Consider the following 10,671-nt stretch of genomic DNA (forward strand, 5'->3'; position numbering starts at 1 on the left):
ATATACGATTTTGAATGTGTCAGGTAGAAGAAACAATTATTTATTATTAAGAATACACTGAAAAATATATAAAGAATACAACACCCTTGATGTTTCTATCTGTTTACAACATAAATGCATCCTTGCTGAGGCAGAATCTGTGCATGGGTTATGCTTCACAGATAATATCTATTTTCTTCAATAGTTAATCCTTCTGATAGATAGGGAAGAAAGGGAAAAGCAGAAAATTCATGGCTTGAAAATACAAATAACTATTTAATGTCAACAAAGAAACAGGCTTGTAGGATCTCTAGATCTCGTCTACTGTTCTCTGTGAGCACACACCTTTTTATCTTGATCATTACTCTATTTGGCAATGTTTTTATGCTCCTTTCCATATTACACTATCAGTGTCATTCAACTAATGTATAATCCGACTCCTATATTTGATCTTGTTTCATTGAAAAAGGGTCCCATGATTTGAGTATTTATCTGATCAATTCCTTGAGAAATTATTTTATCCCTGGCACATGAGTCCTTTCTATTGGAAGTCAATTCTTCTTAAGGTGGTCCTTATGCAATGGTGAGCAATATTGTAAGCAGAATCTGAGTCCACAAAGGTCAGCCACTCTGGAAGCGGAGTTGTCTTTATTGACCTAAATTGTTGGAAAACTGTAGTTTCTAAATACATTCAGAATAAGAGTACGGGTTGGAGTGTTTCTTCACGTGTGAGTTCTTTTACCATTGCAGCTAACAACACGTTTCTGTGAAATGTTTCTTTCTTTTTTCATAGTGCTTCTGAAAAGTCCTAGTATTAGCTCATTTAAACCACATTCTTTGAGCCCCTAGGAAGTGAGTAGAACACCTTTCAATAATACAGAGCTTTACACAGAGAATAAAGGAAATTGTATATTAGTTACTAGAGCTTGGAATGGGGTCTTTCTTCTTCAGTAAAATGATGAAAAAGAGCAGAGGGATGAAAAAAAATTTCTTTGGCCAGCTATAGTGACCTAACGTTGCAGTGTGTATGGCTTTCAATTTCTGTTGAAGAATTGAAAGTAAACTGGAAAATTGGATAAAAGTGTCATGTGAATCCTTTTAGAAATACTAGGGTATCTCTCATAATTTTCAAAAAAAAGAATTACCTTATATGTTAATATCCATTTTCTTACCAGTTAAACGGGCAATTAGAGCTGATCTTAGAAAAGCCTCTGCTAAAGTGCTGCTTGGAATTTGTTTGTCACAGAATCAAAGAATCACAGCATGTCCAGTGCCACGTCCAGTCATTTCCTGAACACTGGCAGGGATGGTCACTCCATTACTACCCTGGGGAATTTGTTCCAAAGCTTCACAACTACTTCCATGAAGAAATTCTTCCTCATTTCCAACATTAATCTTCCCTGGTGCAGCTTGAGGCCATGTCCTCTCCTTCTGTCACTGATTGCCTTGGAGAAGAAGCTGACCCCTGCCTTGCAGGGAGTTGTAGAGAGTGATAAGTTCTCCCCCGAGCCTCCTTTTCTCCAGACTAAACAACCTCAGCTTCCTCAGCCACTCCACAAAGGGCTTGTGTTCCAGACCCTTCCCCAGCATCGTTTCCCTTCTCTGGACTCATTCCAGCACCTCAATGTGTTTGCTGTAGTGAGGAGCCCAGAACTGGACACAGAACTTGCAGTATGGCCTTAGCAGTGTTGAGTAGAGAAAGGTAATGACTGTTCTGCTCCTACTGGCCATACTATTGCTGAAGGATGCCATTGACTTTCTTGGCCATCTGGACACACTGCTGGATCATGTTCAGCTGGATGCCAACAAAGCAGTCCCAGGTCCTTTTCCACTGAACTACTATCCAGTCACTCCATCCCCAGCTTGTAGTAACATATGGGCTTGCTGTGACCCAAGGGCAGGGCTTGAAACTTGACCTTTGTTGAACCTCATCCACGTGGCCTCAGCCCATGCATCTAGCCTGTCCATGTCCCTCCTACCTTCCAGCAGATCAAACAATACTGCCCAACTTCGTGTCATCTGCAAACTGACTGAGGGTGCATTTGATATCCTCATTGAGGTCATTGATGAAGATATTAAACAGGACTGAGCCCAACACTGGTCCCTGGTGAGGTGAATGCCCACTAGTGACCGGACACCAACTGGATGTTGCTCCATTCCCCACTACTCTCTGGGCTTGGCCATCCAACCAGTTTTTCACCCAGGGAAGTGTGCACATATTCAAGCCATGAGCTACCATTTTCTCCAGGAAAATGTTGTGGAAAATGGGGTCAAAGACTATTAAAGTCTAGGTAAAGAATATCCACAGCCCTCCTGCCATCCACTAAGCTGGTCACCTTGTTGCAGAAGGAGATGAGGTTATGCAGCTTGTTAAAACATTAAATGCATATATTCCTGTGCCTGCTCTAAATTACTGAAGGGTACTGAAAACATACTTGTCTACTGTCTGAATTAGTGATCCAGAAGGAAACAAAAGGTTCATTCCCATTCAACAAAAGAATATTCACCTTCCTCTATAGTTCCCTCACACACTAAAGCTTGCATTTCATATGTACTCTTAAATTGATGACACTGTTTCACACAAATAGATAAAGGGGACTAGTATTTCTGGCTCATTACTGACTTTTGATTGAATCTAGACATGTCAGTAATCAATTACTTTAAGGTGAATTTCCAATTACTTTAGGGTTTGGGGTAGATTGACCCTAGCCCTGTCATTGATGGATTCAGTGATGCTTGGCTTCTCATTTAGCACCTAATTACATTACACCTTCTCCCCATAATGCTTCAGAATATCATTACTGACTTTTTATACAAACTCTGCTTTTTCCATGGCATGTATTTCAATAATCTTCTCATCACCAGTATTCCAACTATTTAATGGGTAACTGCTGTTTTCTTTTTGGCATAGATATATACTCACCCACAAATACAGTTTAAGCATTTTGCATGCAATACTAGCATTTTTGAAGTGTTATTATCATTAACAACTCATTTCACTGATTTTCAGTGGGACAAAGCTCATAAACTCCTTTAGGCAAATGTATTTTGTTTTATCATCAGGCTACTTTTCACACAGTTCTAGTAAGGTAGTTATTTCTTTCTGAACTGTCCTTCAAACACTGAAAAGTTCCTTAAGGATTGTGGGTTTTTTCATGAACTTTTTCGTATTCTTTGGGATTGCAAGGCATCATTAGTTTTGAAAACACACAATAAAAAAACATTTTTCACCAAAAAAAAGACTGAAATTTGATCTAAATATATAACTGTGCTCCCCAGAACCTGTGAGTTACAGATTATTCCTAAAAACTAACATTCTTAGACCAGACAAAATGCTTGATATAAATGTTTTCAAGTGAAGCAGTGATCTACCTAATCTTCATTACCTACTGCTTAGAAAAACAGAATGATAAACAACAGAATTTCAAGTTGAAGAACAGATGAGAGCTGAAAATAATTGAAACCATTAATAAATTGTTTCATGAATTTCAGAAGCAAGACTGCAACACGCAGGACCACATTGTGAAGGTGTGTAGAAATCTGAATCAAGGGTTGTCTTCTAAATTCTCATTTCCTTTAAAATGTAAAGATTCTAGTAACCAAAATACTGTTACCATTCAAATGCTAGCAGAAACATTCCTGATTGCAGTTGTTATAGACAAGACAAAAATAAATATGTTGTGATCAAAGTTTTCTTAAATCTTCCTGAATTATAATCACATACCTGTTTATTTAAAGCAACAGGACTGAATCATCTGCTGCATAACATAAAATAAGAGGGAAAAATTAAAAATAATACTAAAAAAGGAGTCCTCTAAGGGAATTTCAATGAAGTTGAAATACTTAATTGTTAAATAACTTGATAGTTAGTAGTCGCAAGTTAGATTTTGTTTTAATTTCTTTCTTTCCTGAAGCAGCAGAAGCAGATCACCTGCAACTATTTAGTATTAGGATACTTAAAAGAGCAGTACACTATATTCACCTACTTGTTCATTTGTATTCCTTTAGAGACTCTTTATTTAGTTCCATGCCAAAGATAGAATTTTAAAAAAATCTTATTTGCACATAAATTTTAGCATGTTTCATTAATCTAGCCCATAATTAGAAGGGTTTAGTACTAGCAGTAAGATTTATAGCCCTGTATGCAAGGGTTTCTTCCTATTAGTCACAAAGGCATTTTAATGGAGAGATTAATTTTTAATAACTATCTGTTTGCAGCTTGTGTATTATTGCAAATGTCTAACCTGACTGTCCTAGAGAGGAAAAAAAGACCTGTCATTTACTTTCATGTAGGGCATATTTTCTCAGTTACCCTGTGCATTTTGAGGTTGGCATTATGTCTTAAAACACCAATGTTAGTCATGGAATGATTAGTCAAGACCACAGACTTAGGCATGCTAAACTTACTACTCTGTAAAAGTGAAAATATGTGAGAACTTAGAAACCAAATAAGAATGTTAAGATTTTTCAAGGTTGTTTTATTTCTAGCCAACACTATATAGTAGTCTTTAGCAAAGTAAAAACCCTGAAATAGTAGAATTTTGTGCTCCAAACCTATGTTTAAATATTTAGTTATCATTATCTGATAGATAGATAGATGAAAGATCTAAATGCAGGCTAAAAGCACGAAAGAAAGGAAAATACAGAGTATATGGTTTAGATGTCCTATATAATCTGTGGTACACAATATGATCTCTTTGAATTCCCACTACAACATTCATTTTGTTAAACAGAGTAAGTGTTATGGCAGAGAACAGGTGGTGTATTGACACCTTTGATTGTACTATAAACCCAGATCTCTGTTCCCTAGCAGACTATTGGAATTGTAGAATGAACATAATGAAGGCAAAGTTTTCACTTACCAACTGGGAGCATGTAGCACAGCTAACTGGGCAGTATTGTAAAATGTTGTAAACTAAGTTTATAGTTCTAAGAAATATTTTGTATTTCCAGACATGAAGAAGCTACCTGAGGTATGCTGGATATTTAAACTTTCTAAACCCAGAAACTTATATTCACATTATATAGGTCTCATGAAAAAAATTTAGAGCTATTATTGGAAAAATAATTAATTCAACTTTTTCTGTATGCTACTTGAGACCTGCTGTTAGGCTTCCATGATCTTTCATCCTCACCTAATTGGAAAATATCAACTACAGGTCATCAAACCAACTAGGAAAAAATAAATTCAACAAGGTTTACTTATATTGTTTTGCTCTTTAGAGGCTGTGTGCTTCAGCAAGGATCAAAATCAGAACTACTTAAATATTCACTAATGTCATCACTGGTTTCAGTAAGAGAAGGAAATGAGAATTCTCTATATTGTCTCTTTTTAGATACTTGAAAATTCAGGGTCTTGGTAGTATATTTTTTAAATTATTATTCACTTCTGTAAGCATATTCAAACCACTTGTGACTAGTAATTAATTTTCAGAAGTCCAACAAGTCCAATAAATACTAAAACTCCTTGGGAATAAAAAAAGTCTTTAATCAAGTACTGATAAAAATTCCCTATTTCCTTTGAAAAAAATTCAGAGGGCAAAATGTAGTGAAATTATTGGATCATCTCTCATATCTGGTAAGAAACCCAACTGCCAGTTGTAAACAAATGTCAAAAGCCTTGGATCTAATTGTTTTAAATCTGAGTATTTAGAAAATAAAACTGCAACATTCATCAGGAAGAAACTACAAAAGATACTGTTAAATTAATAAAAATTGGGTTATAATAGAGATACAGAGAAAATCTGTATCTCTATTATAATTGCAATATATTTTTCATCAATACACCAACAAAGATTGTCTTCAAATAAAACATTTTGGCCACAATTTTATTTTAACTTTTGTATAGTTACCAAGGTTTTACTACAAAATGTATGATCCAAATATAATTTTATTAAGGGTAAAAAATAAGGGCATTGTGAACAATACTTGCAAACGAGGACATTAGTTTTATTTTTGGAGGAGCATTTTGCCATTCCGTGGTTCTACCTGTTGAATGATAAATGCTGTTAAAATTACTTTGAAGGTTTTTACATTCCTTGATATTACAATTAAATGTAATGATTCATGAAAATTAATTAGGTTTTACCAAAGTAAACAAGCTCCTCAAGACCTCCAGTTCCTTTTCATTAAGCAATGTTAAGTGCAGTATTATCTCAAATGATATATTCATACCAGTATAAACATCAGTTCTGTTTCTGGTTTTGGATTTTACACAGGTACCTATCATCTTTTTCACACTCTGTAGGATGAATTCCTAAGGAGACTAAAGGCTTATTGTCTCAGTGGGTTCCACTGTACTTTCAAACACTCTAAATTAGGTCTGTGGGCGAGAGCTACCTTGAGTTTTCAACACCCTCTTTTTTCTCAGTACCACTTTTTGCCTGATTTAAACTTTTAAACTACTAAATAGCCTGCAGAGAACATTTTTTTCCTACAGAGGTGAAGTACATCAAAATTTTTCATCCTCATTGAGAGATTCATACCTGCCTTTGCCACCTGAGCAGCACAGCAGGAACTATGCTGCTCCATCCCCGTGCAGTGACCTTGACCACTGGTAAAGCACAGCAGAGGGAAAGCTGCCAGAGACTGTTCTGGCAAGGAGGCTTTGTATGCTTTCTCGTATGTAAATACATGGAAAACATGAAGAAAGTAAGGGAGACAATGCTCTTATCCTTTCAAGATCAGTGGGAGAAGGGAGTGTCTCATGGAACATTTTCTGTGTTCACATTTCCCAGAAATCACTTGAAACACAGCCAGAGATTCCCTAGGCTAAAATTTGAATTTGATTGAATTATTTTTTCAGCCTAGCTTTATAAAGACATTCCAAATACTCCTTTAGGTCTCTAAAAGGAATACCTTCAGAATCAAGAATAAGATACATCTTGAGGGAGAATTTCATTGCTTAAATATCACTGGTTTTCCTTGTACCTACAAGGTATTCATCAGCTGCCTCCTTCTAACTTTTTTTCAGTGGGATTGTCTATCAGATATAATGCATTTCAGGAGAGCACAGCAAGACATTTATAAAAAAGTGATGCAATCTTTCCAAAGATCGCATCACAATAGCCAGTTTATTCTTAGTATTCCCACAAGAGCCTCAAAAGATAATTTTAAATACAATAAGAAAATATACAACATATTTTAGTAAAAATTCAGCACATTTATAACTATTAACAAGGTTAAAACCTTAGAAAAGATGGAATATTTCAATGCAATCCATTTCATTCTGTTGTTAGATGTCTGCTGCCTTCACTTGCAGAAAGTATAGAAAATGTTCTGTAAGTGGAAGTCCTTTGCAGCATGATCATTATTTTCACTCGCAGGTGAAAATTTAAAAAAATGTTGGCTATTTAATGTGTATATAAAAACTACACTCATGCCTTCACAGAAATTTTTTTTGAAATTAATTTTCATGCATATATATAAAAGCACAAGTGACAAATCAACAGAACGTGAGTCAAAAAATTGAGTCATCATCAAGTGAAACTGAGAGAGTAAAGTCTGCTAGTAGAAAACACATGTTAATATTGGCTATTTCAGATGCCATGTAAAATAATAGAGAAAATAAAGTTCGTTCCAAAGTAAAATTTTTCTGCAAAGAAACACTTGAGTGCTTTTAAATGTCAAAATTTTAGGAGGAGGTTGTTAGCATGTATTTAGGACATGAGGACATTATCTATTGTTGTGTTTCTTAAGCTGAAAAGTAGAAGAGAGGATAAAGATGACCTCCCACCACTTCTGTGCTCTACCACTCTTCATTTGAACCTTCAAGTTCTAAGACTACTCCAGTTTCTGTTGCGCCACTGGTGGAACTCTTTAACGCTGACAGAAGACAAGAATATGAGGAGTTATGGCTTTGTGCACTCGAAATATCAGAAAAAACCTTCATTGGAGGTGGAATCAAGTACTTCAGAAAGTCAGGTACCAGGTGTCCAAGAAGACATCTGCTCCTAATCTAGCACAAATGGCGGTATTTAATGATTTTTCATTGTTGGCCAGTAGCATCTAACAATTTCTTTTTCAATTAGCCTAAACAAGAATGTTTTACTAGAACTGATCTGAAAAGAAAAATATGACTGAAAGAAAAGTATGCCTGGACATAAAAATATATCCGACTTCTGAATATCCTGTCATTTTTCTTAAGAAGCAAAAGAAACCATTCATAGTGGTGGAAAGTGGTAGAGATGGGTAAGTTAATAATACTAGAAATGTAGAAAGAGAGCGAAGTCAAAAGAGGGGCAGGAACCAGCAAAACAAAGTTTGTGAATCATTTCCTTCTGCTGTCATCAGAGGTGCCAAGTAAAATCAGTAATTTTTGATGCTTTAAACAGGTGCAGAGGTTCCAGAAATACTTGTGCTCTCACCACCTAATAGCAAAATTTGGTGTGAAATCTATTCCAAAAATTTCTTTAATGACTCATTTATGCATAAAGGTCACAAGTGTATGGTTTCTTATCCTAGGCTATTCTAGACTTTCTTGTCCTATGCTACATTTGAAAATAAAATTTGGCAGTGATGTCTGATTAGGAAGCCGTCAGAAGCAATATCTTTGTATTTAGCCAGGCCTTAAACTGCAAAATGACTCTTCAATACATCCACTGACTTTATTGGACCCACGATTTTCAGTGCCCCTTTAATTGGCTTATCAGTAATTTAAATTGGTCCCTAAACTATCACATTATATCTCCTCTATATTATCTGAGCTTTCCTTGTCTAGATAGCACATTTTCCACCAATTCATTGGATTTTGCTGCACTGCTGTTTCTTTAGATAAATCACTTTTATTTGAACACTGATATTCAGCATAGCCTGGAAAAATTTCATTAAGAAAAAATCATTTTGACACTGCAGCAAATGGGTGACTCCCCAGGTATTTATTATCTTTGGTCGGCTCTTTGACACTTACCATCACTGTAGCAGCAAAGCAATCCCAGTCCCTTAGGTAATTAGTTCATACTAGTGAATCAAATCCCCCTAATTACTTCTATTCCCAGAATCAACAAGAGAAACATGTGTGAGGGGGTGTGCATGTGCATTTGTTTTGGCAGATATGGGCTCGTGCATGCATGAGAGAGAGAGAGGGGAAAAATCCTGGCAGCCCCAACCCTGTTCATATTATCATGTGATTGGTCCCATTTTGCTCTATCCATCTTGCCTTATTGGAAGCTCCTTAATTGATGAATGAGGACTTTATCAAGCTTGGCAGGAGTCATTATGTCTGTGATTTTCCTTGAAATGTATCTGTCATGCAGCTCAAAATTAAATTGCCAGTTTTGGGCCTAACCAGAGAAAGGGCAGTGACTCAAAGCACTCAGAAGGAAATGAATGATTAATGCAGTTTATAGACAGAATAGCGTTTTTTTCTGTCTTATGTGCTTTTTGTATGTAATCTCCAGTGGTTCAGCTTCAGATGGATCTAATGAAAAAGGACTGGATGTTTTCCACCTTCTCTTCAGAGCATGCTGTACAATTTATCCACTGACAAAATGCGCTAATGAAATGTCACCTCGGACAGCTTGCTAAAGGATTGATGGGCTGAAAGTTTTGTACTTTATTTAACTTTTGCAGGAAAAATGAATAAGTCCTCCAAACTCTGTATGATATAGAGATTCATTATGATTCTGTACTCTGGAGGAGTAGCTGCACTGGAATGGAAAAGGCAGCTGTGGCAAAGAGGTGAGAATAACGTAAAACAAATAATTACCTAAAAAGCTAGGTGTACAGCTCCATTGCTCTCAAAGACATAAATTATAGTTGAGCTGCACAAATTTTTAAGACTACTCTCTTCAGTATTATCTCTGCCCATTACAACAAAATCATCCTTACAAATCTAATCATTATCTTTATTTGATTGAAGTATCAAAAAAAGGAGAAAGATTTCAACTTTCTCTCTAAACACCATAATTTTAAATACCTTCACCTGGAGGCTTCATCCAGTGCTTTCACACTTCCATAAGACCAATGAATGAGTTACTACAATCTGACTTAACAATATGTTATTATTCTGACTTTTCATGAGAATGAAAAAACCCCCAAACCAGAAACATTACACAAATACTAAATACTAAATTAGTATTGCTTGCTGTTGATAGCTAAGAGTTCCACCTGTTTATTCACTCCCAACCCATCAGGATAGGGATAGGAGAACTGGAGAGGGGAAAGTGAGAAAACTTGTAGATTGAGATAAGAAGAGTTTAATAACTGAAATAAAACAAAAATTTTAAAGAAAAGGAAAATAACAACAATTTAAAAAAAAAGGAAAAAAGAAATGAAATAAAAGTCAAGAAAGAGAAGTCATGAAAATGAAAACCTACTGCTCATGACCAACCAGCTGACACCCAGTCAGCTTCTGAGCAGTGGCTCCCTGCCAGTTTTGCCCCTGGTTTGTGTGCTGAGCATAATGCCATATGGTAAGGGATAGTGCTTGGCTCAGTTGAAGTCAGCTGTCCCGGTTATGTTCCCTCCCAGTTCCTTGTACACCCCCAATCTTCTTGGTGGTGGGCAGAGGTGAGGGCCAGCAGAGACCATGGCTCTGTGTGAGCACTGCTAAACAGCAACAACAACATCTTTGTGTTACCAACACTGCTCACAGCACAAATCCAAAATACCACTTCACACCAGACATCATGCAGAATATTAACTCTACCAGCACAATCAGTCACTTGAGGCTTACTCCTAATGAGGGAGGAG

Source organism: Lichenostomus cassidix, chromosome Z, assembly GCF_008360975.1.
Source record: "Lichenostomus cassidix isolate B80296 chromosome Z, HeHo_3.0, whole genome shotgun sequence".
Taxonomy (NCBI): domain Eukaryota; kingdom Metazoa; phylum Chordata; class Aves; order Passeriformes; family Meliphagidae; genus Lichenostomus; species Lichenostomus cassidix.